Consider the following 15,842-nt stretch of genomic DNA (forward strand, 5'->3'; position numbering starts at 1 on the left):
CCACAGCACCTTCTCCGCCCTCTTCATCAATTGACGCTGCAGACAGGGAGAAATAAAACACAGGCATCAGGGCACTGTACAATGGACACATACACACATGACAGTTGCACATGAGTGGCATTGGCAAACCTCAGACATGGCATCACAATTGGCAACACACATGTAATTTCTACATGCACACATGAGCCATACCACAGCCACATCGCAACTGCCAGCACCATCCATACACATAAAACAGCATGAGCAGGCAAGGTGAGCCAGACATCACATGCAACACAGGGAGTGCACTACACATGCACGCACACCACCACACTTGCATGCATGTGTACACCTCAACCAACTGTCGCAGTGTTCCGATGGGCATCCATGTCACATCTGCCAATCAGGCTTCCAAATCCCACTGTCACATGCATCCATGTTGCATCACTGTTGCACCCTTGTCAAATACACACACATGCACATGTACACAGTGCAGATACATGCAGCTGAAAACAACATACATGCGTGACATCACGAACATGCCTACTTACATACACATTCATCCAAACATGTGTGCCCACACAACTGCATTTGGCATGCAAGCCTACACACACAAGCACCATCCATGTCTCACACATGACAGCCCTTGCATGTGTTAGCCTCATGCTCCTGTACACCCCCACCCATACTCGGCCCCATACAAACAGATGTGCAACCGGCATACTACTGGCACATCACCACACGCACAGCTTACAATCATGATGCATGTACACTTACCGCTCGACTCCAGACGCGTCTGCCTCTCAAGGACCTGGACGTGGAGCGCTGGGGATATGCATTCCTGGACCCTCATCTGATCTTCCGACAAGTGGCCCCGACGCCCCTTAGGATCCGCTGCCTTCAAGAGGCGCCAGGCCTTGTTCAGAGTCCTGGACCTGAAGTCCTCCCAGCGCTTCTTGACATGTTGGAAGTCACGGACTGCCACCCCCTCCGCATTGATGGCAGTTACGATGTCCGTCCAGATCCGAGTCTGTCCTTCCTTGTCGGTGCGCACACTTCCGTAGAGGGCATCATACTGCCCCAGGACTTGCTCCACCAGGACACCAACTTCCCTGGCACTGAAGCTGGTGCCCCTCTGCCTCTCTGGCCGGGGGTTAAGAGTGGTGCGAGATGTTGCAGTGCCTGACATTAAAACCCCAGAGGCAGGAGTGGGTGGGCAACTGGGTCCTGGAGCTGGACTGTGGAGCGATGGAATCCCAGTCGGGAGTCTTCGGTTCCAGCAGGGGTGGTCACAGCAACAGCACCCCTGGCTGATGTGCAGGCAGCAAATGGCAGGGCACGTGGGCAGCAGGCAGTCAGGCAGCAGCAGATGGCAGGTGGGAGCGTGCTTAGGGGTCTGGGGGGCAGTAAATCGGCTTTCTGGGCAGGAGGGTGGTCTTCCGTGTGCTTATGCATGGCCAACTTGATACAGAGTGATTTGGCAGGTGAAAAGTCCTGCACGTCTGCGTGTAATTCGAGGAAAGGCCCTTAGCGCGTAAGCGCGTCTGCACGCATACGAGATTTCATTGGCCCAAAGGCCCCCATGCGCAGATATGACGTCACGCGCATGGCCGTAGAGAATGGCGTGTGTAAAAAAAAAGATACACGTCCGAGTGTCAAAGCGTGAAATTGGTGGAAATGGCCTCATCGCGTATGCGCGTCTGTGACGTGTGTATAAAAGGTAGGTGTAGAACGCCATTTCCTTGTACGTGCTTCTCGTGGAGAGCTAGTGTGTGAAATCTGTACTTCTTGTCGGTTCACACGTGATTTACTTCACTGCGTTTCAAGTTCGTACTCCCTGTTACCTCTGACAGCTTTTTCTCTTTTCCTCTTTTTCCTGGGCCTGTTTCGTCAAACAGCGTTCCCTTCTACTGTTGTCCTGTCTCCTCAGACAGCGTACAATTCTTCTTTTGGCGGGGGTGTTGCCAACGCGCACATGCGCATATTTTTCACGCTTTTGTTCCTGGCAGACGGTGAGTCGCGCAAGTATTTAACATCTGTGCTTGCCCCGTGTGTCGCGTACCCCTTCAGAGGTCTTTCTAGGCTGCGTGTGACACGCATACGTTCATTCTTGTGTTTCTGGGTGCCACAGCGTATTGCAGGTTTATTTTTCCACGGACATGGTCTAGGAGGGGTTGCGTGCACCTTACTTCCCTTTTTTGGGGTGCCTGTGCGTTGCCTGACCCGTCATCTTTCCCCAGGGGTGACATACAGCCTTGCTAGAGCACTAGGGTACGATTACCATCTGGTACCCAACCCCTTTGACCCCCAATTGCCCAGGACAATAGTTCACATCGACTCCCATACGCACAATAACATCAGTGCCATGGCTGGGAGGCGAACAAGCCGTAAGGGTGGCAAAGGTGGCCGAGCTCCAAGTGGTGGCCGTGGTGGATCCGGTAGGGGACGTGGCCGTGACTTGCAGGGTGCCCCTAGCCACCCATGTGTGGAGGAGCAGTCAGGGGCATCATGCCCCCCCCTCATTGAGGTTAACGTGGCTGACACCATCCATGCTCAGCCCTTGTTGGACCAGCCCACTGTGGAACCAGACCTGGCACAGGGTGACTCCATGGCTGACTTCCAGGTCAGCAGGTCTAGGCCACGTGCGCCGGTGAACGTTGGTGTCATCAGGCCACGTGGATCAGGGGCAGCTAGGTCATCTGCTGCCCTGCGTAGGCAGGCTGGGGAGGCTGCAGGGGCAGCTGTGGCTCAATCCACCCACCTCTCACAAACCCAGCCAGGACAGTGTCGGTCCAAGTCCATCATGCTGACATTCCCCCTGACACCATCACACTTGAGCTAATGCCTGCACCAACTCCCATGCTGAGTGTGCAATCCCACACTCCTAGTACAGAGTTCACCGGGGCTCCTGCCCCTAGTGTCCAGAGCGGCGTAGGACACTCAGGATCCCCACCACCTTCCAAGCGGAAGAGGAAGAGTGCTGGTCCAGTAGAGGCTGATGCCCCAGACACGGCTACACAGTCCGGCCCGTCAAGGAAGCCCAGCTTCAATGAGGCCGAACTGAATGCGCTTGTAGAGTATGTGTCCGCACATGACCGCGAAATGGTGATTGTTGCAGGATCCAAGACCACACCTGCACAACGTCAGGCACACTGGCAGACGATTGCAGACATCCTAAGTGCCCTTGGAATCGTGAGGCGCACAGCTACTGAATGCTACAAGTGCTGGAATGACCTGAAGCGCAGGGCAAAGAATAAGCTGGCCTCAAGTCATGCCGCAACTCTAGTGACTGGAGGTGGGTCTCCAGCAGAGGACATAGAACTCACTCCACATGTGCAGGTTGCTGGTATCTACGTCACGGAGGAACAGATCCAAGGCGTGGGAGAACTGGCAGATTACGAGGCATTATCCGGTGAGTGCACATGCATGTGTGTGTCATCCATGTGCATGGTGTGTGTGGGAGGGCTTCTGTTTGGGTGCCAGGTGAGGGTGTGTGTGCCTGAGTGGTTTGGGTCACCCATGTGCCTCATCCTATACATTCTGCGCACCAGCATTTGGGTATAGCAGCATCCCTTCTGCCAACATTAGACATCCAGCCCAACACCACGCCAGTTGCCCTTGAAGTGTCATCTTGCCACAACATTGTTGCTTATTTACCTCTGTTTATTCATGCAGATTGTTTGCATACCACCACTTTTACTCGGGATTTCTCAGTCCTATTGTCACATGTCTGACATGGCTATGGTACAGTGGACTGGCTTTGTTTCCTGGACATGATTTGATTAGAAATGTCCCTGTGCTATAGGACCATTTTGGACTGGCAGCTCCAGGTTAAACATTTGAACCATTTCAATTAAAAAATCAATTTCATGAGCAAACTGGACTGAATGAACAATTGGTGCCCTCCTCTCCCTCTTCACTTTATGGCTAGGGTACATGCCATCTGTGTGATGGCATGTGTATTTGACCTGCCAATCACTGGCCAATGTGTGATGCCACTGCTAGGCAGCATGCAGCAAATGTCTTCATCTTCCATCTTGGTGTCATCAATGTGTGCCATCTGCCTACCCTTCACACGCAGTGACGGTGCATGCATGGGAGGGTTTTAGTCATGTGGGACATGCGTCAATCAAGTACTGTTTCTGTAGCCTCTCAGCCCTAATTGTGTGCCATAGTGCTAATGCCTGTTTCCATTTGTTTTCTTTTATGTCTTTGAAGGGGATGACGCACTTGATACTGCTGGGGTTGTGGAGATGGTGCAGACCCAGGAGGGGTCTGAGGCCCGACCGACCACCAGTGAGGGACGTGGTGTGGTGGTAGGTGAGAACCCACAACTGCTGCAGGTCATGCTCTCAAGGGGTGTCTCTGGCTGCACCTCCCCCGAGCTGTATTCAGGTGTCGATTCGGATGATGAGACCTATGTGCCATCGCAGGTGAGTGTTCCTGGGAGGGATTCTGTTCTGTCCGACCCACCTGCACCAGGGTTAGAACCCTCAATGGGGATGTCAGTGTTGGCAGGTACGCCTTTGGTGGTTACCGATGCATGGTCACACTCCGCAACATCTGATCCTGTTCCTGGGCCAGCAGATCAGAGGGGCAATGCAGTCCTGCAGCCTCAGGCAGTGCCGGCACAGCAAGGCGCAGTTCGCCTTGCCCCAGACAGGTGTGGTGCTCGCCGACGTGGTGGCCGTCCGCCACCTGGCAATACCGCATGGGAGCAATCCATATACGGTATGGCAACCCAACAGGCAGCATCATCAGAGATGATGGCTCAGGCCATGGATAGGGTGGCCACTTCCATTGTCCCCCCGAAAGGCTGATGGAGCGACTACAGCAGGCAACAGACTCCATCTGCCAGTCACACAGGGAGGACATGTTGGCGTCCGACAGGGACAGGCGGGCGGCACTGGCGACTCTACGGGAATCCATTTCCATAGAGTCCCAGGGCCACAGGGAAGCCCTGAGGGTGGAACTCCTTCACCTCAGGACGACTCTTGTTGAGCTTGAGGCTTCAACAAACAGAAGGACAGAACAGCAGCTGGAGCGTCTGTTAAGACGGATTTCTGAACTCTGTCCTGGTGGCGCAGAAGTTCAGAAGGCCAACCTAATTACTTGGAACAGGGTAACCTCTGGACGAGCCAGACCAATCAAGGTAGCGATCGCGGCGGTCAAGACTAGGTCTCAAGAGGGGTGAGGGTGACTGAAAGCCCCCAATGAGCACACAAAGCAAGAGCGCTTACAAACTACTCCAAACAGTTGTTATATCAAAAATATAAACACATTTATTTTAAGGCCTTTAAAACAATGACCGTAGCAAGAAAATCACAATATCACAATACTAAACCAACACATACCATATCAACACAATATATATACAAATACAACAGTCGCTAGCGTTATAAGCATGAAATGTGTAGTCCACCTGAAAGGGAAGGAAAACAGGCAGTGCGATAACGCTTTAGACTCAGTTCGCCTTCAGAGGCACCTAACTAGATGGAAGTCCGAGCCCTGTGAAGAGTGGAGCCTTGTGCTCAAAGTACCTGCCACGCCGGTGCCAACGGGCAAAAAGGGGAAGCTCTTCGGAGGAAGTCAGGCAGTCGGGTTAGTGCACAGCAGAAGGAGAACAGGTTCCGCAACTCAAGCGCAGCCTCCACAGCGGGCAGAAGCAGAGCGCGAGTACGGCCAAAAGGGTGCTGTTTTTACCCAGCAGGGAAAAGCAATGGGATACTGCAGGAGGGCGACCAGATCCTAGCTAAACTACTCACCGGTCCCCGAAGCAAGCAGACCCAGGCTTCTCCACGTTAGTTTCAGCAGCTGGCAGGTTCAGAAGAGCAGGGAACGCCTCGTAGTCGTGTAGAGCAAAAAGACGTCCCAATCGACGAAACCAGCACAGTTTGTTGCCGCAGCAGGACAACGGAGCGGCCGTGTGTATTCGAGCCAAATGTACACTCCTCCCTTCAGACTTGGGAACGCCAAGTGTACGAAGCGTGGGAGAGTGACAAGGACTCGAAATACAACACAACCTGGTGGCGGTTACAGAGCAGGACTCCCTTGTAAGCTGGTCAGTCAACTGGATGGCCCAGAGACACTTCCGAAGGCTTACTTGGCAGGAGATGATGAAGTCGCCGGGAATAGCTGTTCCTGCTATTCCAAAGGTCGAAGCACCAGTACAGGCCTTCTGGTTCGATCCAAGGAGGAAAGGGTTTCACAGGACGACAGCAGTGCAAAGGAGGATTCCTTCAGCGGGTCACCAGCGATTCCTCGGTCCAGCCTCTTGGTCGCAGGATACTTGGCTCCTGTATTCCTTCGTTCGTGAGAACTCAGGAGATCGACATGGTAGTGGTGTTTCCAGCTCCCTCTTATCCACGGTTCCCTTCACGCCAAAACGGAGGGGAGCCAATGGGAGATCCGCTCATCAACACACATACCATACGTGGACCAATCACGGACCACGGTGGTCCCAGGCATTCACACCACCCCAGACTCTCTGGCACCCAGGATGTGTATTGGGACCAGACATCCCAGCCCACACCCTGGAGGCACACAAACGACATGTAGAAGCCCGCGAAAGCAACCACGTTTCGCGGGAAAGTACATGCCCAAATAAGGAAGGCCCCGGGTCGCCCGACCTGGGGAAGGTGAAGGGAGCAAGACGGTCAGTGGACAGGACAAAGGAGCCTCGTGTTCTGGCCATTTTGGGAGCCAGGCCACCATTTTGGGTTCAGTGCGAAAAACGTGCTCAGAACGCCAAAAGGAGCTCAAAATAAACAAAACGATCGCTGCCACCATTCCAGTCCCTGAATGACTTGCACCGATCAAATACCATCCTAAAAGAGTATCTAGGGCCTGTAGAAGGCTAGAGACCCAAGAGAGCTGTAACTTAGCTTACAGTGCCCTCTTGTGTCATGTTGCACTAAAGCCGCAACATGATAACAGAAACTACGGGAAACAGCGTTCCCCGGTACTGACTGTCTTAAGGGCATGTCAGTTTCCCCGTAAGAAAAGGAGCGAAAGCCCAGAGGAGTGCGGCAGAAGGCTGCACTTCTCTGGCAAAGTCAGGAATAAGGTGAAAAACAACAGCAAAAAGTTTAGGGGTTGCCACATGGAAGGAAAATTACTTACAATTACGAAATCTTTCCTAACACTCGCCCCTCCCAGACTATGGACAGGGGGAACTAATCCACCCCTGGATGAGTCTCTTGTTCAGGTCGGTTAAACATTCTGGACAACCCATCAGCATTGCTATGTTGGACACCTGGCCTATGCTCAATAGTGAAGTCGAAGGCTTGTAGACTTATGGACCACCTAAGCAACTTTGGATTCTCCCCCTTCATGTTCATTAGCCACTTTAACGGCTTATGGTCAGTTTGCACAGTGAAGTGGGTCCCATAGAGGTAGGGCCTCAGCTTCCTTAGGGCCCACACAACAGAGAAACATTCTTTCTCTACCGTGGACCATCTGAGCTCTCTGTCCTTAAGCTGGCGACTAATAAAACCGATAGGGTGTTCCTTACCCTTCTCATCTACTTGTGATAGTACAGCTCCTATCCCAGTGTCAGAGGCATCCGTCCGCACGATAAAAGGTCTTTGATAATCAGGGGCCCTGAGGACAGGGGCCTGGCACAAGGAGTCTTTTAAGCCATTGAAGGCCTTCTCACACTCGTCGGTCCAAGTTACCTTCTTGGGTTTCTTCGGAGTTGTGAGGGCAGTCAGAGGAGCAGCTATGGTGCCATAGTCTGCCACAAAATTGCGGTAATACCCCGTGAGTCCTAAAAAGGCTCTCACTTGGGTTTGCGTAGTGGGGGTAGGCCAGTCTTGTACCGCTGGTACCTTACTGGATAGAGGCTGACTCCTACCTCCACCTACTTCATGTCCAAGGTAAACCACTGAGCCTTGTCCATTTTGGTGAGGGGCCACTCGGACACCCTCAAAAGAGCTTTCTGAAGGACTGCTTTTGAACAGGTCGGGGAGAGGTTCAGACTCCTCTTCCTCAACGTCTGAAGCAAATAGCAGTGCTGCGATTTCGCCGCTTGGGACGAAAGCCTTCAGCCTATTCACGGGAAACACTTTTGAAGCCTGTCCAGGCTTTCCAAGGTCCACTGAATAGTTAACCTCACCCAGGGGCTCCACCACTGGGTAAGGGCCTGACCATTTGTCCTGTAAAGCTCGAGGCCTTATGAGATTCATGATCAGGACTTGCTGACCAAGTGTAAAGTTGATGAGGGAAGCTTTCTGGTCGTACCAATGTTTCACCAGTGCTTGCCCTGCCTTCAATGTATCACTAGCCAAGCCCATCAGAAGTACCATCCATTTTCTGAGCCCTAGCACATAATCAACTACATTGGTAGTAACAGGGGGAGTGGGCATCTCCCATCCCTCTTTGACGATGGCTAAGGGTCCCCGTACGGGATGACCGAACAGAAGTTCGAAGGGGCTGAAGCCAACACCCTCCTGTGGTACCTCTCGGTATGCAAACAGTAAGCATGAAACAAGAAGATCCCATTTTCTTCTCTGGGGCTCCTCCAGAGCCCCAATCATGCTCGTTAACGTCCTGTTGAAACGCCCCCCCAGACCATCGGTCTGGGGGTGGTATGCAGAAGAGAACCTGTAGGTGACCCCACATTCTTTCCACATAGCCTGCCTATACTTCGACATAAAGTTGCTGCCATGAGCCGACACAACTTCTTTAGGGAAGCCAACCCTAGTAAACATGCCGAGTAAAGCTTCTGCAACTGGCTTGGCAGTTACAGTTGTAAATGGGACGGCCTCAGGATACCGGGTTGCATGGTCGACCAGCACCAGGATAAACCTATTGCCTGAGGATGTTTGCGGGTCAAGGGGACCAACGATGTCGATCCCTACCCTTTCAAATGGTACCCCCACAACTGGGAGCGGTACCAACGGAGCTTGGATTGTCGCGCCAACCTTACCAGACAACTGGCAGGAGGCACAACTCCTGCAGTGACTTTCTACTTGCACCCCCATCTTGGGCCAGTAGAAGTGCATGGATAACCTTTGCTTGGTCCTCTTCATACCAAGGTGACCAGCAAGGGGAACTTCATGCGTCAACTGCAGGAGGAAGGGCCTAACAGCAAGGGGAACCACCAACCTCCTATGGTCTCCTTCTGTAGACTCTGTGGGCTCACTATACAGGAGTCCACCTTCCCAATAAATCCTATGCTTCCCAGGAGGTTCACCCTCAAGCTGGGAGCAGGCCTGTCTCCTTAGGCCTTCCAGAGATGGGCACTCACATTGGCCTTTACTGAATTCGTCCCTATCAGGACCTCCTTCAACTAACAAGTCTTTTAGTTCAGGATGATCGTTGGGGTCGAATACTTCAGGCATCGCCACCTCCTCGTCAGGTCCGGGCGATTGACCAACTTCCTCCACCGCAGTGGTAGGCGAGCTTGGGGGAATATTCTCTTTCCCTCGTTTTGACTTGTAGACTCCTTTCGCCTTGGGTTTCCCCTTCGGCTGGGGCAGCGTATTGGACTTGGCCAATGCTGCCCGTGCTTGAGACCGTGTGTAGGGTCTTTCGGCAGTGTCTCCTACGAGCCCTAAAGCTCTGAGATCGTTACCCAACAAGACCTTTCCCGGGACGTTTCTCTGAATGCTCACTGGAATCCTGACTGCTGTACCATTTAAAGTAAGATTTACAGGGATCACGGGAAACATACGGAGGGGGCCGTCAGCCAACTTAGTGGGCATCAGAGTAGCTCTGGCAACTTCCTCTGAGTCTACCAAGGTAGAATCCACTACAGTGCGACTGCACCCACTATCCCTAAGAGCTGGAGTATCCACTCCATTGATCAGCACACTGTCTTTAAAGTAGTGCTTGGTATTACCCGGAATGCTAGCATAAGCCTCTGCGACTTTAGGCTCCCAGGAACCCAGGGACACTAAAACTACCTCAGCCTCTATCCCGCTGGGAAATGAGTCTGAGGAGAAGGATGCTCCTGTAATCTCTTCTTCCTCGTAGGAGGAGAAGGCCAGATTAGCGGAGTGGACCCCCAAAGGTCTAACCTTACACCGGGGATCCCCCTTCACATGGTCAGTTGCTCCACAAGAAAAACAAGCCCCAGTGGGTCTGCTTGCGTAGGGAGGCTTATTGTAACCAGAGTTCTGTTTCGGAGGCTGACCTCCACTACCCTGTGAGTTCTCTTGTGTCTTACCCTTGTTTTTCTTTTTGTGGCCCTTATGGGAAGAAGATTTAGCAGATTCCCCACCCTCCATATCTTTGGACTTTTTCCCTTCCTCCTGCTTACCAGGATGAGTTTTGTCCTTATGGGACACTCGATGTGACACCCATAAGTCTGCTGCAATGGCCAGCTACTTAGGATCTATCTCCTTCGAATCGGCCAAATGCTGCTTAAGCTCCGGGGAAGAAGAAGCAAAAATGTGTTCCAGCATGACAAGATTTATCATGCCTTCGAAGGTAGAAACCTTATAACCTTCGACCCAGCCAGTTAAGTTTTTCAAGGATTCAGCGACATAAGATACCCAAGTACCACCTTCCTTTTTCTTATACTCTCGAAAACGCTTTAAATATTGGGCCGGAGTCTTCCCAAACTTTAAAATGAGAGTTTGCTTTAACATTGCAAAATCAGCCCGCTCAGCCTTCGACATTTCCATAATGGCACTACAGCCAGAATGGGGCAGTCTACTGAGCAACCACGCAATCTTATCAGCATTGTCAACTTCTTGAACCTCGCATGCATACTCAAACGCATTCAGCCAGTCCATAATGTCATTCCTTTCTTCATACACACTGAGCAGATCTTTCGGAAACCGTGGATGAGAGGAAGCCCCAGACCCATGTCTAGGACCCTTGGACCCATTTGCAACCTGAAGCTTGGCCAGTTCCAACTGGTGATCCCTGTCTTTTTGTTTTTCTGCCTGTTCGATTTTTAGTTTGGCTATGCTGAATTCAAGCTCCTGCTGCCTAAACCGCAGCTCTTGCTTCTTGAATTCAAGCATAGCCTCCCCATCAACACTGGCAGAGGAAACATTAGACATCTCGTCCTCCCTGTCCTCGTGGTCGCGATGGATCAGTGCAGCGGCAGAACCGTCGGGTCTACCAGTGAGAGCAGCCCCACCACCTTCTGCACTGTCCTCGGAAGTTATAGCGTCAAGCTGCGCTTCCTGCCACGCCACGATTCTCTGGATCATTTCCAATTTAGTGCCTTGAGAGGAAACACCTCTCTCCGCACACATCTTCTTCAATGTTTCTGATTTGGAAGCATTTAAAGTTAACAATGTATTTGCTTCCATACTGTTTGATAGGACTATGGCCTTTTTAAAGTTATATTACAACAATTTACTACGTGCACTGTTTGGAATAACCTGAAATGCCTTAGTTCGAGCGCAACACTGGATACCTTCAGTCGTATCACACCGCTGTACACCAATTTGTTAAGACGGATTTCTGAACTCTGTCCTGGTGGCGCAGAAGTTCAGAAGGCCAACCTAATTACTTGGAACAGGGTAACCTCTGGACGAGCCAGACCAATCAAGGTAGCGATCGCGGCGGTCAAGACTAGGTCTCAAGAGGGGTGAGGGTGACTGAAAGCCCGCAATGAGCACACAAAGCAAGAGCGCTTACAAACTACTCCAAACAGTTGTTATATCAAAAATATAAACACATTTATTTTAAGGCCTTTAAAACAATGACCGTAGCAAGAAAATCACAATATCACAATACTAAACCAACACATACCATATCAACACAATATATATACAAATACAACAGTCGCTAGCGTTATAAGCACGAAATGTGTAGTCCACCTGAAAGGGAAGGAAAACAGGCAGTGCGATAACGCTTTAGACTCAGTTCGCCTTCAGAGGCACCTAACTAGATGGAAGTCCGAGCCCTGCGAAGAGTGGAGCCTTGTGCTCAAAGTACCTGCCATGCCGGTGCCAACGGGCAAAAAGGGGAAGCTCTTCGGAGGAAGTCAGGCAGTTCGGGTTAGTGCACAGCAGAAGGAGAACAGGTTCCGCAACTCAAGCGCAGCCTCCACAGCGGGCAGAAGCAGAGCGCGAGTACGGCCAAAAGGGTGCTGTTTTTACCCAGCAGGGAAAAGCAATGGGATACTGCAGGAGGGCGACCAGATCCTAGCTAAACTAATCACCGGTCCCCGAAGCAAGCAGACCCAGGCTTCTCCACGTTAGTTTCAGCAGCTGGCAGGTTCAGAAGAGCAAGGAACGCCTCGTAGTCGTGTAGAGCAAAAAGACGTCCCAATCGACGAAACCAGCACAGTTTGTTGCCGCAGCAGGACAACGGAGCGGCCGTGTGTATTCGAGCCAAATGTACACTCCTCCCTTCAGACTTGGGAACGCCAAGTGTACGAAGCGTGGGAGAGTGACAAGGACTCGAAATACAACACAACCTGGCGGCGGTTACAGAGCAGGACTCCCTTGTAAGCTGGTCAGTCAACTGGATGGCCCAGAGACACTTCCGAAGGCTTACTTGGCAGGAGATGATGAAGTCGCCGGGAATAGCTGTTCCTGCTATTCCAAAGGTCGAAGCACCAGTACAGGCCTTCTGGTTCGATCCAAGGAGGAAAGGGTTTCACAGGACGACAGCAGTGCAAAGGAGGATTCCTTCAGCGGGTCACCAGCGATTCCTCGGTCCAGCCTCTTGGTTGTAGGATACTTGGCTCCTGTATTCCTTCGTTCGTGAGAACTCAGGAGATCGACATGGTAGTGGTGTTTCCAGCTCCCTCTTATCCACGGTTCCCTTCGCGCCAAAACGGAGGGGAGCCAATGGGAGATCCGCTCATCAACACACATACCATACGTGGACCAATCACGGACCACGGTGGTCCCAGGTCCCAGGCATTCACACCACCCCAGACTCTCTGGCACCCAGGATGTGTATTGGGACCAGACATCCCAGCCCACACCCTGGAGGCACACAAACGACATGTAGAAGCCCGCGAAAGCAACCACGTTTCGCGGGAAAGTACATGCCCAAATAAGGAAGGCCCGGGTCGCCCGACCTGGGGAAGGTGAAGGGAGCAAGACGGTCAGTGGACAGGACAAAGGAGCCTCGTGGTCTGGCCATTTTGGGAGCCAGGCCACCATTTTGGGTTCAGTGCGAAAAACGTGCTCAGAACGCCAAAAGGAGCTCAAAATAAACAAAACGATCGCTGCCACCATTCCAGTCCCTGAATGACTTGCACCGATCAAATACCATCCTAAAAGAGTATCTAGGGCCTGTAGAAGGCTAGAGACCCAAGAGAGCTGTAACTTAGCTTACAGTGCCCTCTTGTGTCATGTTGCACTAAAGCCGCAACATGATAACAGAAACTACGGGAAACAGCGTTCCCCGGTACTGACTGTCTTAAGGGTATGTCAGTTTCCCCGTAAGAAAAGGAGCGAAAGCCCAGAGGAGTGCGGCAGAAGGCTGCACTTCTCTGGCAAAGTCAGGAATAAGGTGAAAAACAACAGCAAAAAGTTTAGGGGTTGCCACATGGAAGGAAAATTACTTACAATTACGAAATCTTTCCTAACAGCGTCTCACACGTACGCTCTCAGCTGAGATGCAGGCAACTAGGGCGGAGGTCCGGGCATCCCGTGAGTTGTTGCATGGGGACCTCCGCACAATTATCCTCCAGAACGAGACCTACCACACCCGCATGCTTGCTGCCATGGAGGAACAGACTAGGGCTTTGCGTGGGCTGCCTCCCATAGTGCCACCACCTCCTGATGCAGCTGCAGAGGGTGAGGAGAGAGACAGCAGTGATTCTCCCACAATAGGGTAGCCGTGTAGGCCATGAGCCCATGGAGGTGTTTTGTTTTCGCAAGATCCACACAGGTGGGTTTTGGTGTGCACCCTGTCCTCGGACCTCCTGGGTGGCCTCCCCCACCCCCCCGGGCCCATTAATGGCCATTTTTGATTATTTTTTATTTATTTATTTATTTATTGTGGACAGTGTGTTGCCTTGTGTGGCTCCCGTGGGCATACGCTGCATTGTGGCAGGGCACATGCAGGCTTGTCACGAATTTGGTTAAGATGCTTCGGTTTATGTGACACACACCCCTCCTGCTTCCCGTTTCCATGAGCTTGCAAAGGGTGTGCCCAAGTGACATTGACGTACATGGTGACATTGGACTCCCATTCGATGTGTGGGCAGTCTGTAGTCAATACTGTGTATACATTCATAGTGCATATTGTTGTTGTATTGTACACTGCATGGTGTATTGATATGTGCCTCTGCATCCATCTCATCCTCCTAATTGCAGGTCCATTTCTCATGTCTTCACAAGGCGGTCCACCTTGGAACTGGAGTCCATGTTGTAAGCAGTGCACCTACACTCTTGCGTGGCGCTAACACTGTATACTTGGAAGTGTTCGAAGTGCTGGCATCATCAGGTAGTGAGGCTAGCACATTTTCTAGTCTGTAATGTCATGTTTAAGGTAGCTTGGAGGTTGTGTGGGTGATTGGTATTCTTGGTAAGTATTTGCTAACGTGGGTTGTAGGTCCTGCATTACTGTGAGCATTTCATGTGTGGCCATGTTTCCATTAGGGACACTATAGCTGGTGACACTTGTGGCATGTTGTGGGGATTAATTTGTTTGCTCTCACATTGCATGACATGCCATGGTGTGTTGTGTGGCCGTGCCGGGGCGGGGTTGGGTGGCATGGCACTGTTTTCATGTAGTATTTTGCAAGTGGGTATTCATTTCTGCAGCATGGAAGTGTGTCTTTTGATGACACTGCATTGGTGGTGTTTGTGTAGGTAGGGATGCACACATTGTGACACTTCCACATGAACAATCTCAGGCTGCTATGGTTCTGACAGTTGACTGTCCCTTTGTTGGTCATAATTGTCAGGTCGAGTCATCATTGCTTATCAGATGGTATGTGCCAGGGCTGTGTGCACTCCACAGGGGTGTGATTTCTATGTGAAGTAATTAGCCACCAGCTGCGTACGGGCTGCCTCACCCCGTGCCCTCTCCCCTCCCATGCGCAGTGGGCTTGCATGTGGTTGGGGATGTGGGGGCACCACCATGTTCACAGCCAGGCCCCAGCGTGTTGCAACATTGTGCAGGACACATGCTGCCACTATGATCCTGCACACTACTGGGGGCGCATATAACAGCTGCCCGCCAGAACGGTCAAGGGAGCGAAAGCGTGACTTGAGCACTCCGAATGTGCGCTCCACTGTGCCCCGGGTTGCAATATGGCTGTGTTGTATTTTACCTCGGGAGGTGTGATGGGGTTCTGAATTGGCGTCATCATGTGGGTGCTCAGAGGGTAGGCACTGTCCCCTGGTAAGGAGGTGATGGGTCTCATTAGTGGGGTAGTGACATAACTCTGCATCTGTCATGCATGCATGTGCAGTGGCATTCATACTCACCAAGCAGCCATGTATCGCCATGCCGCCCAGCTTCTAGGTCCCGGCTTAGGGTAGACATTCGGTAAATTAAGCTGTCGTGGGTGGACCCTGAATAGTTGGCATATACTGAGGTGATGATTCCCTTGGCATTACATACTACCTGCACATTGATGGAATGCCAGTGCTTGCGGTTCCTATAGATGTGCTCGGAAGCCCTGGGGGGACGTAGTGCCACATGGGTGCAGTCAATAGCACCTAGCACTTTGGGGAATTGTGCCACACCGTAGAAATGGAGGGCGGCAGCCTGCCTTTCTGCAGGTGTCCTGGGCAGGTATATGTGCCTACAGACTGTTGGGCGTGCAGTGATGATGTTCAAGACCTGGTGTAGGCAGCGTGACTGCGTGGCCTGTGACACCCCACCCACTATGGCACTTGTCCGCTGAAATGATCCAGTGGCCAAGAAGTGCAGTACATTGAGGACCTTCTCCAGGGGGCTGAGTGCTTGGGAGCACAGGGTGGGTG

Source organism: Ambystoma mexicanum, chromosome 7p (assembly GCF_040938575.1).
Source record: "Ambystoma mexicanum isolate Mex_15411 chromosome 7p, UKY_AmexF1_1, whole genome shotgun sequence".
Classification (NCBI taxonomy): Eukaryota; Metazoa; Chordata; class Amphibia; order Caudata; family Ambystomatidae; genus Ambystoma; species Ambystoma mexicanum.